At 35.6% G+C, this 25,381-nt stretch overlaps 2 pseudogenes; one reads left to right on the top strand and one right to left on the bottom strand.

The window, feature by feature from the left end:
- Window positions 1–413: 413 nt before the first annotated feature.
- LOC116867976 lies at window positions 414–1,707 on the bottom strand (annotated as a pseudogene).
- Window positions 1,708–2,470: 763 nt separating this feature from the next.
- Window positions 2,471–3,234, top strand: LOC116867975 (annotated as a pseudogene).
- The last annotated feature ends 22,147 nt before the right edge of the window (window positions 3,235–25,381 follow it).

Here is a 25,381-nt window from a genome sequence, read left to right as displayed (position 1 = left end):
GCATTCCTCTTTATTTGTGACACAAAGTTTACCTCCCATATCATTGCAAAGCACTTATATCAGCCATACAAAGCACAAAACTTCATTCTCCATAATGATAGTCATCTTACTTGCTCTTTGGCTAAAATTCAATTGTTTCCATTGTTCTTAGCATGATTCCTAAACCTCTTTAAGGGCCCTAAATGAACTCATTTTTTCCCTATCTTTTTCATGTCTCAAAACTTTCCACTTCATAACCCATTGCCCCATGATACTGAATGACATGCAAGTCTTCAAATTGACCATGTGCTTTGTCTCTTTTAACCATTACATAGTGTTTCTTTCTCTCTTTTTCTTCCAATGTTCAGTTTCCTTTACTGATGCCTATCTCACTGATGGACAGGTTCAGGATGATAGGTGATAGCAAGAGATGTTCACTTAAAGATCTTTCCCTAACTGAATGCTTTTCCCACATGATGGAAGTTCCCCTCCCAGGAAAAGAACTCTGAAACCAGTGTCTGGGTTCTCCTCACTGCCAGGATCCAGTTTCTGCCAGGTATATGACTCTTAGTCCACCTGCCAGTCTGGACTCAACAGAAGAGCAAGATTCTGGCCTTAGAAAACCCAGACCAGCTGCTATTGTTGGCTCCAAAGGGAGTGACATAGGCAAAAGAATTCTTCCTTGGTTTGTCCAGCCTCTAGAACATCCCAGTGGTGAGGTTGCAGCTCATGAAGGTCTGGATGAGCTCTCGGGGAAGCAGTCCTCAGAATGGCACAGAGACCAGCCATCCTTAGCAAAGTGCTCCCAAACATAGGGCAGCACCACAGAGAGGGTGTCCTCATTAGATTATTTGCACTTAAATTCAACCAATACAAAGGTATTCTTAGGCAGGTGAGCAAAGGGATCCTTGGCCTTTGGCTCAATAGTCAACACCTGCTCACAGTCATCCATCTCCTCCTCAGGAGCAGGGACAGCAGTCTTTTTCTCCTCTTTCCACTCAGCCTGGGGCTTCTGCTTCTCTTCTCAAGAACCCTTCTCTTTCCATGGAGTAATCTTTTCAGGATGGCTCTCTGCAAATTTTAACATCGACCTGGGCTATCTTCTCATACAGAGTTTCACCTCCCCCAAGATAGCCCTAAACTGGGGCTGGTTAATGCAGGGGAGGATCCAGTGGCTGGTGTCAGGGAAGGTCTGGTGGAAAGAAGGCTCCAGGACCTTTTTATAGAGCCACAACAGGGTGCAAACAACTGTGACGTCAGCCAGTGTCACACATTCGCCCACAGAAAAGTCCTTGTCTTTAAGTGAGCATCCAGTAGCCCCAGAATTTGCCTTACTTCCTCCTTTGCATTCTCTGTCGCCTGCTTCTTGTGGTGCACAATGCCTAAAGTGGGGAACACCCAGGTACTGACTGGGGTCACTATGTCACTGTCAGCAAAGCTCACCTTTGAGCTTTGCTGCCTCTAGAATACCTCCCCACAGCTCCTTATTGCTCACAGAGTAGGCACTGGCATTGCTGTCAAACACACAGAAACCATTGTCACCCTTAAATGCTGGAAACTTGCTGACAGGAAATTTACAGAGAAATTTGGGGGTGTGGTTGATTTGGCCATAGTGGAAGTAGGGGTTGCAGAGAGTACATGGACCTAAGCCCCATTGTACTGAGCAGCAATGAGAGGCTTGAAGGCCCTCCAGTTTTGAGGATATATGCACAGGGTGCCAGCTGCCATGGTGATTCCACACATAAAAAGCTATTCCTTTCTTAATCTAGAACATTCTTCCCATATGCCTCTCACCTTTATGTGTAACTATCAAAATCCCATTTGAACCCAGGGACTCAGTTTAAAGGTCACTTCCTGTGTAAAGTTTCAGTTGAACACAAAGTCTGAGAGCTTCTTCTATTTTGCTCTTACCAGAGGCTGGTTATAGGAAAACTAAAAAAATTTATAACTATTACAAACATAAAAAGAACTAAAAAAAAGTGGCTGGGTTCAAAATTAAGGTAGCTGGGTCAAGAATCACTAGGTTTCAAATATGTAAATCAATTAATAATAAAAGGAGACATTTACAGTAACTTAACAACTGTGCAATGTGTCTAGGGTATCACGACCTATAAAAATCAACAACAACAACAAAAAAAAAACTCTCAAAGAAAACTTAAAAAAAAATACTAGTGGGAAATACAAATGAAGACTTGAACAAGTGGAAAGAGTACTATATTCATGAGTAAGTGGATTCCAAGATTTCACTTATCCCTAAATTAATCTACACATTTTATATTTGTTCAATAAAAATACCAGTATTATGTTTTTAATTTGATAAACTTTCAAAAAGTCAAATAGAAAATAAATCAGAGAAAAATAGCTACCAAAATTATAGGAAAAAATAAGTAATACCTCATTTCTAATATCATAAGACATACCAGATGAATCATAGATTTCAACGTAACATTTGAAGTTGTGAAAGGAGTTTTTTTTCATGCCTGGGACAGCCATGGCCCATGGTTCCAAGAAGCATCTGAAGCAGACAGCAACTTTAAAACACTTGAAGTTGGATAAACTGATATGTTAGCTCCTCAACCATCTCCAAGTTGCCATTGTCTGAGAGACTGTCTCCCTTTCATCATTTTCCTAAAGAATAGGCTTAAGTATGCCCTAAAAGAAGATAAAGTAAGGAAGATAAACATATAATGCTTCATTGGTGCCAAGGTCCAAACTGATCTAATTTACATGTTGGTTTATGGATGTCCCAAGTGGTAATAAGACTGAAGAGAATTTCAGTCTAATCTGTGACACCAAGAGTCACTTTGCTATTCATTGTATTTCATCTGAGGAGGGCAAGTCCAAGTTGTGCAAAGTGACAAAGATTGTTGTGGAAACAAAAGGAATCCTTTATCTAATGACCCCTGATGTTCACACCATCAACTACCCTGATCCCTTCATCATTCACATTGATTTGGAGACTTGAAAGTTTACTGATTCCATCAGGTTTGACACTGGTAATTTGTATATGGTAACTGAATGCGTTAACCTGGGAAGAATTGGTGTAATCACCAACAGAGAGAGACCCGAGGTTCTTTCAGTATAGTTCATGTGAAAGATACCAATAGCAACAAATTTGCCATCCAGCCCTCCAACATTTTTGTTATTGGCAAAGACAATAAGCCATGGATTTCTCTTTCCCATGGAAAAGATATCTGCCTCACCATTGCTGAAGAGATAGACAAGACACTGGTAACCAAATAGAACAGTGGGTGAATTGGTGTCTTGGTGATGACTGGAATTCTCTACACTTAATTAAAGATAATGCACCATGAAAAAAAAAGTGGTAAAAGGAAACACGAGACACTTTATACAATATTTGTATGAAAATGTCCTTTGAAAGTATGACAAATTCCTGAAACCAGTAAAGAAAATATTGAAAAAAAAAAAAAGACTCTCTATACATAAAATTCACTAGAGGTAATATCCCAGGTAGAAAAAAATAGTTGACCCAAATTGAGTGATTTGAGGAAGGTTGAATGGAAGGACAAAGCAAAGTGTAGGATTATTAGGAAAACACCAAGTTAGTGCATTGCCTAAAAACTGGTACTAGCAGGGTACATAATTTCTTTTAAGCCTAAAGAGGTGAGGGAAGAGCAGCTACTGGACTCAGATAAATTTTTAAGAGAGGTGGCTAGCAGAACATAATCCTGCAGGAATACAGATACCCTTCAGGGATGGAGGAAGGAAACCAGGGTTATAAATTTGCTCTCCTCCCTTCCTTTACTCTTCTGTGTCAGTACTCCTAATTGGTGGAACTTAGGTCAACCCATAGAGTTCATTCTCTTGAGGCACTAAAAAATACAGTAACCAAACTTAAGAATAATTGGGCTTATTAGATTAGACACAACAAAGATCACTGTAAAATAGAATAATAAATCACTATAAAATACTAGATTGAAACACAGAAGGGGCAAAATATCAGAAAAGAGTGAGAGGTATGTTGCACACTGTTAAATCTTCTAAAAGAAAAAGAGGTTAGAGAGTATATGACAGAAGCAACATTTGAAGATATGCTGTCTAAGAATTTTCAAAAATTAATGAATGAAAAAAATGGTGTTGGGAAAACTGGATATTTGCATGCAAAAGGATGAAGTTGGACCTCTACTTGATACCATATATTTAAAAAATTAACTCAAAATGGGTAAAAAACCTAAATAGTCCTAAGACCTAAAAACTGTAAAACTCTTAGAAATAAACATAGGCAAAAATCTTTGTGACATTTGAGTTGGCAGTGATTTCCTGGATGTAATGCAAAAAAGCACAAGAAAAACAGATAAATTGGACTACATCAAAATTAAAACTTTTATACATCAAAAGACATTATCAAAAGAATTAGATGCAACCTGAAAAATGGGGAAAATATTTGCAAATCATGTGTCTTATAAAGGGTTAATATCCAGGGTAAAGAACTCCTACAACTCAACAAAACCAAGAAAACATAAACAACTCAATTTAAAAATGGAAAGGCTTAAATAGACCTTTCTCTAAAGAAGATATACAAATGGATAATAAGACATAAAATGATGCTCAACATAGCTAATCATTAGGGCATGTAAATTAAAACCACAATGAAATGCCACTTCACACCCATTAGGATGGCTATTATCAAAAACACAGAAAATAACAAGTGTTGGCAAGGATGTGGTGAGTTGGAAGTCCTAGTACTGGGAATGTAAAATGGCTCAGCTGCTATGGAAAATGTCATGGCAGTTCCTCAAAAACTAAAAATGGAATTATCATATGATCCGGCAATTCTACTTCAAAATAATTGGAAACAGAGTCTTAAACAGATATTTGCATATCCATATTCATAGTAGCACTATTCACAATAACTAAAAGGGGGAAGCAACCCAAGTGTCTATTGACAGATGAATGGATAAACAAAATGTTGCATATACATACAATGAATATTATTCGGTGTTAAAAACAAGGAAATTCTGACACATGTTACAATATGGACTTTAAAGGCATTATCCTAACTGAAATAAGCCAGACACAAAAGAACAAATACTGTATGATACCATTAAATGAGATGCTTAGAATAGCCAAATTCACAGATATAGAAAATAGAATTGTGGCTGCCAGGGACTGTGAGAAGGAGGATATGGGGATTTATTGTTTAATGGATATGGAATATCAGTTTGCAGTTATGAAAAAGTTTTAGAGATGGATGGTAATGATTGTTGTATAACAGTGTAAATGTACTTAAATGCATATAAACGGTACATTTAAAGTGGTTAAAATAGCAAATGTTCATTTCTGAAAAATACAGTTTTATAAAGAAGTAAATTCTCCACAAACTGGCCTATGGATACAATACAATCTCAATAAAATTATATGTAGGGTTGCTCAGGTTAGGGGAGAGACAAACAGCTAAGACTAGGTGGGTAGATGAGGTTGAGAGCATCCGAGGGGCCACAGAAATTGAATCTTGTATTTTGAGAAAAATGAAAATTAAGTTTTGCAATTTCTACATCTTAGCACAGTGTGTAATATGTAGTAGGAGCTTCATAATACTTTTTTTAAATAATTAGAAATATTTTTAATAAATATTTTTGCTTTTCTTAGTCAAAGGGATGTCATATTTGTGTATCTTATGACCTTTCTTTCTTATTCTAATTATTTTCATCTCCCAGGGAGTTAAGATTGCCTACAAACAATAAAGCAAAAACACATACATACACAACCCAAAAAGAAAAATGGGAAAAGACTATGAGCTGACAATTCAAAAAAGAAAAAGAGAATGAGCAATAATCATATGAAAGCCTTATCAACCTCAGACATAAAATTAAATGGCTTGAATTAAAATGTTCATTTATTTTTACTGCCTTATGCAACTCCACTAAAATAACAGTATGTGGGTATCAATGGAAAAGAAAGCCACAGTCAATGAGTGATATCCATAAATATTTATAAGATATATTGTTGAAAGTGGACACATTATGGTTACTAACATAAAATTATAAAGACTTTAAGCCTCAATACGAGCAAAGACAATGCCTATAACAGAGAACACTAATTCAGCAAGTAAAACCTATAAAGGCTCAGAATAGAAGCACCACTTATTTCCAGAGGAGATGAGCAATGGGATGAAAAGTATAGTGGCCAATTTAAAGTGAGCATAAAATGGAGTTAAAACTAAGGTCTCCTTTGCTTCCCTGCCAACTCCCTGTGGGGAAACCAAAAGCTTTTTTGGGGATAAATTGAACTATAGAAACTCTAAATTCAGAGAAACTAGTCAATTTAAAGTAGGGGTGAGGTATTACAATAAAAATAAGATATTAAGTGAAATTTTATCCAGTAAATGGTGAAATACTCCCCCTACCCTAGTCTTATTTCCCAGCTTATTTGAATAAAATGTTTACAGCCAGGTATTTATCAGCACACCCTAATTCATTAACTAAATGGGTTTTCCAAGAGAAACTGAAGAGACCAAAGATAAGCTCAACCAAAATTGGCATGTGTGTCTTCCAACAAAATGCAGAAGTACTCCACTGTCTTCCTGAAATGAAGCCCGCTAATAGACAAGACTCACCAAAGCACACAGAGGTGTCAGTGAGCTTTACAAAACCTAACACTTAGAATTTATCACCAGATGTTTGAGAAGAATAAATTTTAGAGTTGGCTTATCAATATCTATAAAAACTCTGCTGAGGTTTTGATTGAGATTGAGTTGAATTCACCATCCTCAGTGAAACTGAGGATACTTAATATCTTAACAATAGTGAGTCTTCTAATCCATGGACATTGTATATCTTTCAATTTATTTATTATTAATTTTTGTCAATCTCTTATAGTTTTCACCTCATATATTACTTTTTTCCCTTCAGATTTATATATCTATGTCAAATTTGTTGATGTAATCATAAACAGTACTGTTCTTATAATTGCATATTATAATTGCTTACTACTAATTTATCTAAATATAATTAATTGTGTGTGTTTTTGTGTGTGTGTGTTGACTTTGTATACTGCGACCTGGATAAGCTGATTTACGAGATGTAGGAGATTTTTGTATATTCTTTGAGATTATCTAAATAATTGTGTTCTCTTCAAATAGAATTATTTCTTCTTTTCTGATTTGTATGCTTTTCTTTTTTCTTGTCTTATTGCTTTGGATAGATTTTACAGTACAACATTAAACTGAAGTCATGAAAAATGACATTCATGCCTTGCTATAGATCTTAGGGAGAAAGCATTCAGTCTTTCACTAATAAGTATGATGTGATGTGTAGGGTTTTGTAAATGTTCTTTATTAGGATAAGCTACCTTCTATTCCTAGCTTACTGAAAGCTTATATCACATACATGTGTTTAATTTTACTGAATTTTTCTACATATATTAAAATTAATTTTTTTCTGTTTGGTCTGTTAATATTATGCATTATATTGATTTTGCAATAAATGAGCTTTACGTTTCTGGGATAAACCCAAACTGGTCATGATATATTATTGTTTGTATACATTGTTAGATTTGATTTCTAAGTTTTTTTGTTTGGTTGGTTGTTTTTTTTTTTTTTTTGGTTTTTTTTTTTTTTTTTTGAGGATTTTTGTGTCTACATCCATGAGGGCATGAAATTTTCTTTCCTTAAATTTTTTTTTTTTATGGTTTTGATATTAGGATAATGCTGGTCTCAGAAACTGAGTTAGAAAATATTCCCTCTTTTTATATTTCCTAGAAGAGATTTTGTTTATTATTTATTCCTTAAATGTTTGGTAGTATTCATTAGTGAAGCTACCTGAGCCTGTTGTTTGTATGTGTATAAGATTTTTGACTATAAATTCAATTTGTTTAAGAGGTATCAAAATACTTAGGTTATTTGTTACTTCTTGAATGATTTTTGATAGTTTGTGTCTTTCAAGAAATTAGCTCATTTTATTTATAGTGTCAAATTTATGGGCATTGAATTGTGTTACCTCCTTAATGAATTTGTTACCTGGATAACAAATTACACTAAAAATTAGAGACAATGGCTATACCATTAAATATTTGTTTCCTCACAGTTTGGTGGGTCAGAAACCATAAATCAAAGAAAGAGCCTGACTTACCTAAATGTTCCTGGCTCATGATCTCTTATGAGGTTGCCAGTAAGCTGTTGACCAGGGCAATGGTTTCATCTGAATTTGATCTGGGGTGGGGGGGGAATATACTTCACTCAGGTTCTTGTTAGCAGGTGTCACTCTCTTGCCATGTGGGCCTCTATAAAGCTATCTCACAACATAGTATTTGGAGTCCCCCAGAAAAGGACTATAGAAGAATTAAAAAAAAAAAAAAAAGCAAGTGAGAGGGCCCAAGGTGAAAATCAAAGTTATTTTATAACCTAATCTGAGAAGAGACAGCCCACTGTTTCTAGAATAATCTCTTCATTAGAAGCAAGTCAGTAAGTCCAGTTAACAGTCAAGGGGAAAGTATTACATAAGAGCATGAATACCAACAGGTATTGATCTTTGCGAGGAATTGAGGCAGGCTGTATTATACACCTATCCTTTTAAAGTCTGCGGGAACTATAGTGATATATCTTCCTCTAATACTGGTAATTTATGTCTTCTCTCTTACTTTTTTTTGGACATTCTAACTAGAGATTTATCAATATTATTGATACCTTCAAAGAAACAACTTTTGGTTTCATTGATTTTCCCTACTGTTTTCTGTTTTAAATTTCATTGACATCTGATTTTATATTTACCACTTCCATCTGTTTATTTGCTTTTTTACTGGTTTATTCTACTGGAAGTTTGGTAATTGATTTCAGAATTTTCTTCATTTCTAATTTGAGCTTTTAACCATATATTTTTCCTCTAAGAACTGCTATTAGGTACATAGTTTTGATACAATGTCATTTTTATTTTCATTTGGCTCAAAATATGTTTTTTTTTTTATTTCCCTTGACACTCTTCTTTGATGCATAAGTTCTATAAAGAATGTTGTTTAATTTCTCAAAAACATACTTTGTAGGATTTTTTTTTAAATTTGTTCAGGTTTCTTTTTTGACCTACCACATTCTCTGTTTTGGTGAATATTCCATTTACATTGAAAATAAAGTATATGCTATTTTTCTTGATGGACTGTTCTTTGTTAGATATAGTTGGTTTATGGTATTGTTCAGATCATCTCTATCTTTATTGACTTTCTACTTTGTTCAATAAATTACTAAGAGTGGTGAAGTATTCAACTATAATTGTGGATTCATCTATTGTTTTTTCAGTATGTGTTCTATGTATTTTGAAGCTCTGTTGTTAGGTAATATACACATTTAGAATTGTTCTCTTGAGAACTGTACACTTTATCATTAAGTAATGACCCTCTTCATTTCTAGTAGTATTTATTCTAAAATCTACTTTGTTACTAATATACTCTAGCTTTCTATTGGATAGTATTTGCATGATATATATTTCATCATTCACTTACTTTTAGCCTACATATTTTTATATTAAAAACAGTTTCACATAGATATCTTGTGATTTGGAATTTTTTTTAAATCCATTTTGACAATCTCAGTATCAACTGGTATGTTTAGACCATTCACATTTAGGTCATTATTAATATGATTGCAATAAAATTTATCTTGTTAGCTGTTTTTTTTTTGTTTATTCAATCCAGTCTTTGTTTCTTTTTTCTTCTTCTGCCTTCTCTTATGCTATTCAAGAATTTTTAATAATTTCATTGTCTCTATTATTATTTATGTCTTTAAAAATATTCTATGGTTGCCCCAGGGTTTACAACATACATCTATATTAGTTTCTTATTGATGCTATAACATATTACCACAAACTTTGTAGTTTAATATAATGTAAATTTGTTATATTACAGTTCTGCATGTCAGAAGTCCAAAATCAGTCTTTATGGATTAAAGTCAAGATGTTGGGAAGGCCAGTTCCCTCTGGAGGCTCTGAAGAGAAAAATCTGTTTCCTTACTTTTTATAGGCTGCAGAGGCAAATTGCATTCCCTGTTTCATGACCCTACTTATTTCATTCTTTGTATTCCTCATTTCATTGTATAGATTCAGTTTTTCTCTGATATATTACTTCTGCCTAAACATTAATCATTTCTTGTATGACAAGAATGACAATATGATGACAATGAATTTCCTAGGTTTTTTGAGATTTTTATTTCTATTTTTTGATTTGGAAATTTATGTTCACTGGGTTTGGAATTCTGGTTTGACAGGTGTTTTTTTTGTTTTTGTTTTGTTTTGTTTTGTTTTGTTTTGTTTTGTTTTGTTTTCAAAGAATTTTAAAGATATCTCCTGCTTCCCAGCTTGCATGATTTCTGCAGAGAAGTTTGCCATAAATCTTACCTTTTTTCTTTGGTAAGCAATGTTATTTTTTTTCTCTGGCTGTCTTCCAGATCTCCTCTATATATTTTGTTTTCAATAGTTTAAATATGACATGTCTTAAGGGGGGGTGGGATTATTTCTGGCTGATCTGTGAATTTCTGGATCTATGGCTTGGAGTCTGTCATTAATTCTGGAAAATTTTGGTCATTACTTCTTCAAATATTTCTTCTGCTTATTTTCTTTCTTATCTCCTGGGATTCCAATTACACTTATATTAAAATGTTTAACATTGTACCATATCTCTTAATATCCCATTTCTGTTTCTCTCTCTTTCATCTTTTCTCCTTGTGTTGTTGTGTTTTGGATCATTTCTATTTTCCTATCTTCAAGTTTACTGATTCTTTTACTATGCTGCATCTACTGATGGATATTTTAAAGAAATTCTTTATTACTGTGTTTCTCATTTCTAGCATTTCAATTTGATTCATTTTTATTTTTTTAAGATTTTATTTATTTATTTGACAGAGATCATAAGTAGGCAGAGAGGCAGACAGGGGGAGGGGGGGAAGCAGGCTCTCTGCTGAGCAATGAGCCTGACGTGGGGCTCAATCCCAGGACCCGAAGGATCATGACCTGAGCTGAAGACAGAGGCCTAACCCACTGAGCCACCCAGATGCCCCAATTTGATTCATTTTTTAAAGATCTATTTATCCATTTGAGAGCAAGAGAGAGCATATGCATGAGTAGGGAGAGAAGCAGAGGGAGAGAATCTTCAAGCAGACTCCCCATGCTGACTGTGGAGCCCAACACAGGGCTTGATCCCACCATGCAGAATATTACAGTCTGAGCTGAAACAAAGAGTTAGATGCCCAAACCACTGAGCCACCCAGGAGCCCCTCCATTTGATTCATTTTTATAATTTTCATCTCCATGCTGAAATTATCTACTTAATTTTGCATGTTTTCTATCTTCTTCTTTAGCATCTTTAGTATATAAATCACAATCATTTTAAATTTCCTGTCAGATAGTTTCAACATTTGTGTCATATCTGAGTTTAACCCTAATGATTGCTTTGTCTCTTCTGAGCTTGTCTTTTCTTTCCTTCTCATAAGGCCTTAAACTTTTTGTTGAAAGCTGGGTATTAGTGTTGCCTTCTGTCCAGCCAGGTGAGCAAGTGCTTACATCTCCCCTCTTCTATAGGTACTGTCTCTCTTTATATTTTGGGCCAGTTGTTTGCCATGTATTCAATGGATATGGAAAAAATTGAAATTAAAGTATGTCTGGCTCTTTTTTATTGAAATGCTGGGATTGTTGCTTCTCCCTGCTCTTTATATCCTGGGACAGAACTAGAAAAATTGCTTCATCCTTCAATTATATATTGATACCACTTTAATTTAGAAATTACAAATGAGAAGATTCTGAAGTGTAATAATCTCATGAAATGTAACTTAAAACAATCATTTCATACTTATCACATCGACAAAAATTAAAAGTGTTGATTAGTATGTGAAGTAACAGGAGCTTTATTCAATTCACTGAAAATGAGAATATGATTTGAAAAAAATCATTCTGGAAAGCAACTGACAATATTCATTAAAATTGCAAAAGTGTACACTTTTTGATCTAGCAATTTTAGTTTTAGACAACTATACTGGAGTATTTCTCTTTTTTTAAGATTTTATTTATTTATTTGAGAGCGAAAGAGCTCACAGAGGAAGAGGAGGAAGCAGACTCCCTGCTGAGCAGTAAGCCTGATGTAGGGCTTGATCCCAGGACCCCAAGACCATGACCTGAGTGAGCCAAAGGCAGATGCTTAACCAACTGAGCCACCCAGGCACCCCTATGCAAGAGTATTTCTCTCACATGTGCATAGGATGCTTACATAATGGTAGCATTTTATAGAATGGAAATCATTAATAATGCCTATCAATAAAGAAATAAAGAAAATGACCTTTTCATACAATGGAATACTATACACATTAAAATGAATGATTTAATATACGTGCATTAAAACAGATAAATCTCAAAAACTAAAGTTCAGTTAAATTGGCAGATCACAAAAGGATACATTTCCTATACCATTCAGATGAAACTGGAAAACATCTAAAACAATTCTTTTTGTTCTTTATGGTTCTATGCATATATTTAAAAAGGAAAAAGACATACTTAGGGATGAGTCACAGCAGCTACAGAATGGTCATAATCTCTGGTGGTAAAAAATGTTGTAAGGGAGAAATACAGACAAGGTGATTTAGATGTATATATTTCCTTTTTCTAAAAAATATAATCTTAGTCCATTTGAGTGGCTATAACAAAAATACCATAGACTGGTTAGCTTATAAATAATAAAAACATATTTCTCACAGTTCTGGAGGCAAGAAGTCCAAGATCATGTCTCCAGCATGTTCATTTTCTGGTGGGGGTCCACTTCCTGTTCATAGCCGGCATCTTCTCATTGTACCTTTACACAGTAGAAACGGTGAGGGATCTCTGTGAGGTGTTTATTCTAAGAGCACTAATCCCATTCATGAGGGCTCCTCCTTCATGACCTAAAAACTTCCCAAAGGCCCTACCTTCTAATACCATCATTTTTAGAGGTTAGTATTTCAACATAGGAATTCTGGGGAAATAGAAACATTTAGATCATAGCATATATATGGCAACATCTGTTAACCATGGGTTATGGGCACATGAGTGTCTGCTATATATGTTTCCACATATTTAAAAGGTCTCTTAATTAAATGTTTTTAAAGGAATTTAGTCTTTATTGCTCTCAAGTGAATTGTTCTGGTTCAATTAGAGATCATTTATATCACACTACTTGGACCTATCATAGATAATAGCTGCTCATACTAACTGTTTTTCAAACAGTTCAGTAAAAATTAAAGGGGAAATTTTAAGATTCACTAGTATATGAAGACATCATTAGTATGTATACCTCCCACCAACTACAGATTAAGTAGAAACAGTCAGTCCTTAGTTGTCAAGTTCACTGCCATCTCTTCCCTGTGAATGGAGGAAATGGTTCTCTAAATGGTGGTTGTGACTCCACAGGAACTTCTGAGAGCGGTGCCCTGAGGCACCTTTATGTTGCTATTTTCCTGGTTAATTTAGAAAGATTTAAAGTGATAAAGATGTCTCTCCCAGATTTAGGTTTTAAATTCTTTTATTTTTCAAATATTTCATCATAGTTTATGTTCCTAACACTTGCCTTAGGTAGTAGTTCATTTGAGAGTAAGATAAAAATATGAAGATGCAACAGGATCAACCCTATTTCTAAAGGTCTTTATCATAGGGCAATTCTATTTTTAACTTTTTGAGGAATCACCATACTGTTTTCCAGAGTGACTGCACCAGTTTTTGTTCCCACTAACAGCATAAGGGGATTCATTCCCTCTTCTCTGCATCCTCACCAAAATCTCTTGTTTCCTGTGTTGTTAATTTTAGCCATTCTGACAGGTGAGGTGGTATCTCATTGTAGTTTTGATTTGTATTTTTCTGATGATGAATGATGTTAAGCATCTTTTCATGTGTCTTTTAGCCATCTGGATGTCTTCTTTGGAAAAATGTCTTCTGCCCATTTCTTAACTTCAGCAGTTGCAGTATAGGTAGAATGTAAATAAAAACTTCAAACAAACAAACAAAAAAATATAAAGAAAGATCTTTTTCATAGACCTTTTAAGTAGCCTGCAGAACTACTAGCAAGAGAGTACATTCCATTTACACTGGGAAACCTCATTTCTTGGTTCATATAAATTCTTAAACATCTCTGGCTATATGTGCATATATAAATATTCAATTCAATCAAAAATAAATTGTATCTCCCTGAATATCTCTTGTTAGGATGTGCAGTGATATCACATTATGGGGATTTAAAGTGACAGTATAAAAATAATATAAATTAAGTAAACTAATTGTGGCTGAGATTAATTCCCACTAAAATTAGATAATGGTAAGATAATTATAACAAATATCTGCTACTTTCAAATGTACTAATTTGACAAAAATACCTACTACTATGCAATGCTGTTTTGATACTATTAGCACAAATAAGGGCTAGTGTGATAAACCCTAAGCGGAAGGAAGACGGAGAATTGAGTTTCGAGTGGCTACAGATAGTTTAAGGTTCTGCTTCCATCCCTACATTTTAATATTTACAAAAGTGGCATCTAAAAAGTCTCTAGGCAAGCAAGCTTTACAAATGTCTCAAGAAAAAAAAAAAAAACATCAGAACTGCTTCTGACCTCAAATTGCTTCTAATCATCTTATTTTGAAATTTCATAATTCCATTATTTAGTACACAGGCAAGTAGAATTTTTTGTAAATGTTTCAGTCTTGGTAATTTAGGAAAATTAAAAAATTAAATTTAATCCTTTATTAACACAGAACATTAGCATTTTAATCAGTATAAATTGGTAATGCAGTGTAATAAAGAATAATCAAGTTGAAATAAACACCTTAAGTAATCAGACTTAATCTGAATTACTTGCTGAGATATAGTGCTTAAATCTAAATGATTTTTCCATTAAATGTGCTCCCAATTCTGAATCAAGATGACATATTTATGAAATGGAAAGTATTCAGTTAAACTATTCCTTGTTGTTGCATGCATCAAATTCCAGCATAACAGGGATATACCTCCCCAGAAAAAAAGAGGATAAATATCCATTATCTACAATAATCAAATTAATTGGAAAATCCCTAGCTCTCTACTTCTCTCTGTATTCTATATACCTGGTTTCTCTGTTTTCCATCTATACCATAAATATACTTGCAAACAGCAACTAGAATGGGCTTTAGGCATTATAAGAGATTTTATTCATTTTTACCCAGTTAGTATATTGGTCATATTGGGTAGTATCTCATTTCAGCTGCTCTGTGTAATAAAACACAAATCTATCAGTTATTAATGAAAAATTCTTTGTTGATTTCCTGTCATGTGTTCCTCACTGAGAGGAAAATACAGATTGTCAGACACAGTCTGTTTGCGCTTAAGCCTTACTACCTTGAAGCAAAAGTGAACTTTCCATCCCACAGAAAGATATTTCCAGAAAGACAAAACAACTAAAACATGGGGAAAGTACCTTTGACCTATAATAATGCCAAAGTTTAGGCATTGCTCTCAGCAATACAATTTGTTTCTATGTAACTTCATTATTACCTATGGTCTTCAAGTCTACTTTTTCTGAATTTCTTGTAAATTGGTATATAATTTCTGCACTGCAAAGCTAACTAATCCAATCAGCAAGTTAGCTAAATGGAAAGTGAGTTATATGTCGTGCTACCACATTGCTTTAGGCACTTTGCAAATGTCATTCCATTCAATTCTCACAACAAACGTGTGAATTAAATTTTAATATCCTTAATCTACAAAATACTTAGAGAAGCAAATTTATTAATCCTTCTGGCTACTAAGAAGTGGCGAAGCTGGAATTCAAAGCCAAGTGTCTTAACTCCAAGATTCATCCTTTTATGTTATTTCACAGGGGCAAAGCTATAATTTATAAGAAGAGTGATAATGTGATGTTTGATTTTTAAAGGATGCATTTAAATAACATTCACCAAGCACTGACTATGAGTCAGGCAGTCTTCTGACAACTTTGGAAGAAAACTTTGGGACTCATTTGATCCTCATGAAAACTTTGTAAGCACTACAATTTCCCTCATTATGCATCAAGAAATGAATGCTTAGAGAGCCCCAGTTAATTGTCCAGGGTCACAGAGTTAGTACAGAATACTCTAGATTTACTTACTGTTTGATTGGGGAACCCACACTGTTAGCCACTAGATGAAACTGAGATCAGGTATGGCACTACACAACCACCCTGCTTTTGATCCATTGTTTTCATATTTGTATATGAAATAGAAAATACCTATTCTCTAACTACTGCTTATATAAGACACTATACCATGTGCTGGGTTCATAGAAAGAAAATGCAAAAATCTCTGTAAAAAAGGTTGTGTTATACTGAAGGCAAAAAAATATTCACAATGTTCTGTGATAGACATATACAGAGATTAATTATGGGTGGACACCTAATCCATAATGAAGAAATAGAGAAATATGAGCTGAGTCTTTTTGATAAACAGATCATATTTTTTGAAAGCATCTCCTCTTCATAAAAATGTTTTTTACAGGGGCGCCTGGGTGGCTCAGTGGGTTAAGCTACTGCCTTCGGCTCAGGTCATGATCTCAGAGTCCTGGGATTGAGCCCCGCATCGGGCTCTCTGCTCAGCAGGGAGCCTGCTTCCTCCTCTCTCTCTGCCTGCCTCTTTGCCTGCTTGTGATCTCTCTCTGTCAAATAAATAAATAAAATCTTTTAAAAAAAATGTTTTTTACATACTTATAAAATTTGTATTATCTTTGTTCTAGACTTCTCTGATTTAATAATTTTAAGAGGAAAATTCTTCCACAGTACAATTTTTTGCCAGATCAATTTACAAGTCTAGCTAAATTATTAGCCTGTTTTCACATTCCCCATGAAAAAATCAGTAAAGTTTTCTTTCCCTCTACTGAACAATGTGATATTTGGTGTGGACTGTGCTGGATGAGAGCAAGCTGCCCACTTATTCTTCTCTACAGGATGCTGTTGATTTGATAGCTTGGGAATCAAAAAATCCAATATATTTGGACATTGCTTTTCTAAAAGTACCTGGCTAACCTGTTCTTTGTGCTTCTGTTGTAGCAACTGAAACACTGACCTTTATTTTGGGTCCTAACCCATGCATCTTGGCATAGGGTGGGGGTCCTACAGAAAAGCTATTCCTATCAATGAACATTAGAACAAAACAGTCTTAGGCATCCTGAAATGTCAAGTGTAATCCTTGAGATGAATGGTATAGGTAGAAAAACTGACCTTTTGTTATAAAATACAAACTGAAATGGTTAAAATCTTCTTAATTAACTGAGCTTACCCAAGGGCAATCGGTAGGACTGGAGCAAAACACACCAGGTCGGTCCAATTCACCAAAGGCAGGTAAAATGTGAACAAGCCCTGTTCCTGCCAATCTTACCTACAGTGAATCATCACTGACTTACAGTTGCTCTCGAGTAACGCTACAGTCATGCAAGAGCCCTTATAAAGCTTTTCACATACTGCCTATAGTTGCATGCTACCATTTTGTATCTCATTGTTATCTTACTATACACATACCTTCCTCCCTCCAAAAATAAAAACCATCCCTTGGTTAATTAGTTATCGGGACATGGAATAATGTTTTGCTGTGAGCTGAAAGGCCAACTTGCAGGCAGAATATCAATAAATCAGTTTAACATTTTCCCACCCTGACAAAATGGCCCAGGATTAAAGACAGACCTCTGTAATGGCTATAAAGAGAGCCTAGCCCCCATGGTGGTGGTTGCTCAAATTTTGGCATTGCAGGACACATAGCCAAACTCTTTCAAAACAAAAGATTTTTTTAAAAAAAGTCAAATACTTTCTTATCTGTTTTTTTTTCTTTTTTCCCCCCTATAATTTAATTACTTGTTTTCTAGAAAAATCAGCTAAAAAATGAAACACATACACATTACTTAGTTCAAGTAGCTTTAGTAAGGATAGTCACACACACCAGATAATAATCTTAAAAATATGTTTAGTACTTTTTCTTTTTCCTCATTCTAACTTGTAGACACATTAACATTAGATGGTGTTTATCTAGTTTTTCCAGAGAATTTTTCTTAAAAGGAGGAATTCTATCACACCTGAAAATCCACAAATCATTTTTTAAAAATCTATTTTTCTGTTCATTTCTAGCACAAGATTACAAAATTAGAGTAATACTTTTTACTCTGAGACAGAGGACTGTGGTTTTTTCCTTTATATTAGGAAAACTAAATCAAAGATTTTCTCATTGTGTTTCATAACATAAATAGGAGCTTAGAAAACAAGCTATATGAATGGGCTATTTCTTCCTAACATGGCTGACACCACCATCATTACAATTACCATGAAGCTATGGTGCATCTACATTAAAATTTTCACCTTCTGGTTTAGAGATGCTCCCTGCTGCCAACCAGCTCAAGGATGGTTGAGGTAATGTGGATGAGAAGCTGATGATGCTTACGTAAATGAATGAGCATCCTGTGATACATGTGGCTATAAAAAATACTTAGTAACATGCTCCTGAAAAGAGATAATGTGAATAGGCAGTTCTGTTATAAGCAAAGAAAGCTTGCAAAGGAAACCATTTTAAACACGGATCCCTTCATTTTACTTATAGTTTTATTTTTAGAATAAACTTTTCTGATTATGGAAAAAATGTGTGGTTATGGCATAAGAGTTAGGCTGCACTGGAGAGATGAAAATTTACAATACAATGTCATGTAATTGTAGACTGTATACAACCAGTTGTAGACTGTGTAGGATAAATAAAGACCAGAGAAGAGAGAGGAAGGGCCAACTCTGGGAAGGGCCTATACATCAGTCAGGCCAGAGAAGAGAAAGCCAGTAGGCAGTGTGAAAAGGAGGTGCAGGTATGTGAAGTAAGAGATCACCATGATGTAATTGGTACTTTAAGCATTTTGAGAAGATTGCCATGTTTCAGTTATACTTTCTATCTGAATTGCCTATCATTTGAAAAATACATACAGGTTTTTTAGTTCTCTGTGTTTAACCGGACTCTATGGTTAATCACCTTCCATACTGGAGTATGGGAGGCAAGCCAGAGAAGTTGGCAAAAAGGAATATCCTGCATTCACAGCATATTTGACATTAGGGTTTCTTTGGGGGGAGTACCAGGGCAGGTAAACCTCATTTAGCTATTTAGGCAAATTTAATTTAAGGCAAATTTAGAAGCAATTTCACTGCGGCAGTATACAAGAGCAAAGAGCTCTGAGTACATTTTCAGAAATGCAAGTTGACTCAACATTGTTCCTGGGACTCTGCTGCCATCTTTAAGAGCTGTCACTTAGTATTTATCTTCCTCTGGCAATTCTTTCCCTTTTGTGTAGGCAGGATAAATGACAAACACCAATTCCAAGCACTGCTTTGAACACTTTTCTCATTGAAGCCATTGTGATGCAAATTTTTCTAGTCAATGGATTATTTTGAAACCTGTAGAAATATTGTCTTAATAAAAGGCACTACAGGATAGAAAAATGATAAAGCTGAGTCATTGCATCAACAAAAGTTGCATGCCAGTCACATAATCAAATGGATCCTTTATGCTCTCTGACTAATCAGAGGCACCTTTATTCCTATTTAAAAAAAAAAAGAAAGAAAGAAAATGCATGGTTCACAGAGCTCAGTTCTTTTTTATGAACTTTCCCCTCTGAAGACAGTACTCTGAAGATGATTTAAGGAGTTGCCAGCTGACAAATTCATGACCCATGACTCCATATTTCTTCCTGACAATCCATTAGATGGGATCTAAGGCCTAGGAGTTTGAAGTGTACTTATCATAGACATACTACTGTATGTAATAATGGCTTGAATATTTATAGTTCAAAGATACTGCTTTGTCATATTGTAGAAAGAAACTATACTGATTAGAGTGATAAACAATAGAAGCTTCCAGAAGAACTTCAGGTCAATGCAGATCCTGTCCTCAGGAGGCCTGTTCAAATCCCCTATGCTTTCCCCCACTGTTTCTTATCTAATATGAAAGATTGCCATGTACTCAGAACAGAGCAATAATTAAATCCCAGTGCTCTTAGCTACAGTGATTAGTTTAAAAATTAGGAGTGCTTTTCTATCATGTTAAAATAAGCAAGGCTTACATATATGAATTTTAATATGTTCCTTAAAAATCTAAAAACACACAATAGACTATATTCATTGCATTTTAAAGTCAGGTACCACAGGAAAACTAGGACATTCTATGTATTTTTGGAAAATACATTTTATTTTCTATCCATAACTTTCTATATCATGTTTTGGTTACAAATATTTATTTTACAGAATTAATTTGCCACATTGTTAAAAACAAACTTTTCAAGTAGAAAGCCTCTCTTTTTCTAAAGAGAAAAAGGGGGAGCTTTATGAATACAAATTCATTTCTGAGCACAACAGCTCTTCAAATGAAATGAATTTCACAAAGTGTGCCTTAGAATTCATCATTTTAAGTTGCCTAGGTTGGTTTACATATTAATCCACTTCCCAAGCATCTCCCTTTGTGACCTGGCAGGCTTCAGTTATGCACAATGACATGGAGACAGTCTGCTGAAAGGTCTGTTCTTTTAAATGTCACTCCTCACTGCGGAATATGTTTTATTAAGGGTAATGGGAAACGTGCTGGTCTGGTGGCGAATTTGCTTTTCTTTCCTCAGATGAAATTTGAACACAGACTTAATAGGGAAATTTGTCATTAAATTATAACAACAGAGTGGGTTGGGGCTGGGTGTCAGCCTCTACTCCAAACAGAGGACTCCAGGCTAACTTCGTGGGGAGGTGGGTCATCACATCCCTGGGTGACTACCATCTGAGCCTGAGAATCACATGGTCAAGATTAAGCATTGCTTCAGAAAAACCTAATTAACAAGCTAGGGAAGAGAGTTTCCAGGTCACCATAATAGAAAAACTTTTTGTAAGCAATAATAATGATGCATTAACATGACTCATACTCTGTGCTTTCACATAGATACTATGCAGGTTAAACCATCTGAAGGAAAGCATAATGAGTATTGAGAGTCAAAGCCTACAGCAGCACGGACTGCCTGAAAGGTGGGTGTTTGTCTTCCCATCCAAACATCAGACTTACAGGAGAGTCTTCATCAATTTTTTTTAATCCCCAATGAACTTACATGACTCCTATTTCCTCTACTGTATGACGTGACTTCCAGGATGGGAAGAAATCAGGCTTTGGAGTCCTTCATAACTGTGCTGGATTCAGAATTGTGCTCTTGGTACTAACACATGCTAGCTTCATGCGTGTTTGACCAAATGAAGTTTTATGAACTCCACCCCTTTTTATGAACTCTTTCCCACTGAAAGAAAGGTTCAGAAAGGGGTCCTGTGTTTAGAATTTAGTCTTTTACAGCCACTGTCCTGAAATTTTTCATAAATTTATCTCTGAATTTGTGATCTGTTAAGCAAGGTCTAAAGGGACAACGGCACATGCACCAAGGCTTGGAACCTGGTTCACATATGGTCCTACCTCCAACAAAGTCCCACCTTCCTGGGGCTGGTTTTTCTCAGCTGCCTGTTCCAGCTTCCCCTAGGACCTTAAACCTCACCCAGGCTCCCTGTTCTGGTCCTGCTCAGTGACTGGTGCTGTCTTCCGTCCCTTGTGGAGCTTGGCCAGGGAGAGTCAGGTGAGGCCTATATCCTCAGTGCAACAAGATGCAGAGTAAGGTTCGGGACACCTGCGGACTGCATGTAGCCTTTGAGCATCCTCATACCCAAATGAGGGCAACATTACACAACAAGTAAAAAAGCACTATGATAACCTGAGACAGAGACTGCAAAAGAAAAGCCTTTTTTTTTTTTTCTACTTTTTGAATAAGGGGCCCACATTTTTATCTTGCACTTGGCCCCACAAGTTATATAACCAGGCTTATCAGTATGTTTTTGTGCAAATCATATATACTTTATAAGCCTCAGTTTTCCCACCCAGAAAGTAGGAATGATAATAACACCTATAACAGAGTTATAGTGGGGATAATTTTTTTTTTTTAATGCATGTAAAGGGCTTAACATAGAAGCTGGTACACTGTAAGAAAACTAGTAATATCAGTTATTAGTTTCAAAAGTTAGAAAATGAACAAAAACATACTTTGACTTCACATCCTTTGTAGACAACAGAGTTAGCACAAGACAAATGTAATTCAGGATATCTCAGAAGATCTAGGTTCTATATTAAGAATACTTTGGCCCATAATTTTGGGGGCACTGGGTGGCTTAGTCAGTCAGTCATCCAGGTCTTGATTTTGGCTCAGGTCAGGATCTCAATGTTGTGAGATCATGCCCCACATTGGCTCTGCACTGGGCCTGGTGCCTGCTTAAGATTCTCTCTCTCCCTCTCTCTCTGCCCCTTCACCACCCCCACCTTAAAAAAATACTTTAGCTCATAATTTCTTAAAGTTCAAATACTAGATTAAAATGGATATATTTTCAGTATTACTAAAGACCTTGGCATTTAAAGAAAAACCAAGAGAAACTTTCATTTAAAAAAGAGAATAATTTACAAAATGAAGAAAATATTAGGAAACAGGATCTATCTATCAAGTATTGCCAGAATGTCACTCACTGTGTCTGGGGACCACAGGGAGAAAGCATTTGATACAAAGGCTGTGGATTTAGCATGTCCAGCCTCAAAGAACTGCCAGTGCAGCCCTGGGTGAGAGTAAACCCTCCATTCTCCGCTTTTAGAGGACTCTCAATGGAAATATTTCTTTTCTTTTTTTTAAATTTTATTTATTTATTTGACAGACAGAGATCACAAGTAGGCAGAGAGAGAGGCAGAGAGAGAGGAAAGGAAGCAGGCTCCCAGCCAAGCAGAGAGCCCGATGCGGGACTCGATCCCAGGACCCTGGGATCATGACCTGAGCCGAAGGCAGAGTCTTTAACCCACTGAGCCCCTCAAGGGAAATATTTCATCCTGAACTATAACTAATCTCTAAAAACAATTTACATAGAGGAAATGGACAGTGGAGGAGAGGGTTAAGAGAAAGGATAAAAAGGATTTGCTAATTTCTTGTGCAGAAAAGCAAAGTATCTACCTTCCATAATTTTGGGGGAAGAATTTAAATGTGATTATGTCTGAGTATACCTCCTACTAAGTCCCAGAATTCATTTCATGCTTTATCCCACCTTAATTCTAGAACAAAACAACTTTGCACCTCCATGCCCCCCACCCCACCTCACAAAGAACACATCAAATTCCTGAGAGGCATTTAGAGTGAACCAGACCCCCAGGCATGACATTATCTAGCAGCAAAATTTGCAACCTCCTAGCTCACAGCGCTGGGCTCTCCCTGCCTCCTGGCCACTGGCCCTTTGGAGACATTCGAAGGGCAAACTCAATAGCCAAATTTCCAAGAGAAGGAAGGTTATGACTCATTTTTAGACTATTGTCACTATCACTAGACTAGAATAAAAAATGGAATCTCCTGCTAAATAAATAATGCCTACCTTCTACATAAAACTCATAAAAAGGGTTTTTATTTACCTACAGTATGATGAAAGCAAAAAAAAAATAAAAGTTCCAGAAGTATGGCATAAAATATATCTGAAATTAAAAAGAATAAACCTACTATTCACAAATCATTTTTCCTGAAGTGAAATTAATATCCTGTTCGAATAAATATCCTCAATTTTTGTGCTTTTAGGTGTATTGTTTTTGCCTCTGTTATATTTCTGTGTTCTGCCTACTAATTTGTAAATATGTATCTCTTGAGAGTTTTAAGGTCTTGAGAAACAAGTATCATTTCTAATTCATCATCATACCTCCTATATCAGCTTCTGGTTGGACACCTGATACATGTATGGTGTAGATTAATGCTTGCATACTTGAACTGATACTCCCTAAGCAAAGACTCTTCATTATCAATAATGTTAAAAATAAAATAGCCCCCACATTAAGTTATTGATTAATGTTAATTATAACTAAAGCTTTTAACGTTACCTAAACCTTGGGATCTGTTAACCTACTTTCCTGAGTTTGATTTACTTCTTAGGAGCCATAGTGTGGTCTAGAGCACTGGATTTCAAAGTGTGATCCCCAGATGTGTATCATCGGCCTCACTCAGACATGACGAGGAAGGAATGCAAATTCTGTGGACCCAGCCTGGAACTTCTGAGTCACAAGCTCTGAACTGGGGCTCAGACATCTGTGTCTTGATAAGCCTTCTGTGTGATTCTCATGCACACTAAAGTTTGAGGACCACCGGTATAGAGGGAGAAGCCAATTATGGCAAGATGGACTGAGTTCTAATCCCAGTCCATACCTGGTTTTATGAATTCGTTAAATTATTTAACCTCTTTAAGGATCCATTTCCTTTTCTGCAAAATTAAGGATAACAATTCCTATTTCATGAGTTTGCCATGAAGATTACATAATGGGGCGCCTCCGTGGCTCAGTGGGTTAAGCCTCTGCCTTCAGCTCAGGTCATGATCCCAGCGTCCTGGGATCAAGCCTCACATGAGGCTCTCTGCTCAACGGGGAGCCTGCTTCCCCCTCTCTCTCTGCCTGCCTCTCTTCCTACTTGTGATCTCTGTCAAATAAATAAAATCTTAAAAAAAAAAAAAGATTACATAGTGTAATATCTGCTAGGAGACTGACACATAATATGCATTTATCAAATGGCAGGCATTGCCACAGGATGGTTCACTCTGAAAGACTTAGCTTAACAACCTTCACAGCTGCCAAATCCTCCGTATTCATATCTCATAAGACTTTTCAGGAGCTAATTTATAATTCCAAGTTGGGATTCAGAAATAACAGTTATTAATAGCTTTCTTATTTGGAAACAGTGTCCCTGATACAATTAGCCCTTTGCAACTAGAGAAGCTCTTAGAGTCTGTTTGTTAAGTACTAAAGCAAATACTCCTTTTCACAGCAATAGTGATTACCTCCACTACATTTTGTATATGGCACAAATCAGGTACTACAAATGGATAAGCCATTCCCAGTGCAATCCAGATAGTGGTAAGCAATGAATAAAACTGAATGCTCTAGATAAAGAAGACCTGGGTTTGGTCAAAAAGACCAAGAGGAAAAATGACACTGAATACTTCCTTCTAATTGGCTCCTCTGTTAGAAAACAATCTGTTCTATACTTGTATACTGGCTTCTTGTATACTCCTGTTAGGACTAACAGGAAAAAGGTTATATATATATATATATATATATATATATATATATATATATACACACACACATGTATACATACATGTATGTATCTATATTTATATCTATATTTATATCTATATCTACATACACATACACCCTTTCCAAAACACATACACATATATATGTTTTGGAAAGGGCCACTTCCTTGGCAGGCTTACTGACTATTATACTGTTACAGAGCTGAACCTTCCCCAAGGCATTAATTACCAGAAATGACCACCTGGAGGCTAGGCGGGCCCTCTTTGTGTAGAATCTCCGGTTGCACAGCTCCGTGATGAAAACCCTCACCATCT

Source organism: Lontra canadensis, unplaced genomic scaffold, assembly GCF_010015895.1.
Source record: "Lontra canadensis isolate GAN:19392208 unplaced genomic scaffold, GSC_riverotter_1.0 scaffold13, whole genome shotgun sequence".
NCBI classification, from domain to species: Eukaryota; Metazoa; Chordata; class Mammalia; order Carnivora; family Mustelidae; genus Lontra; species Lontra canadensis.
This window is presented reverse-complemented; position numbering and strand designations above follow the sequence as displayed.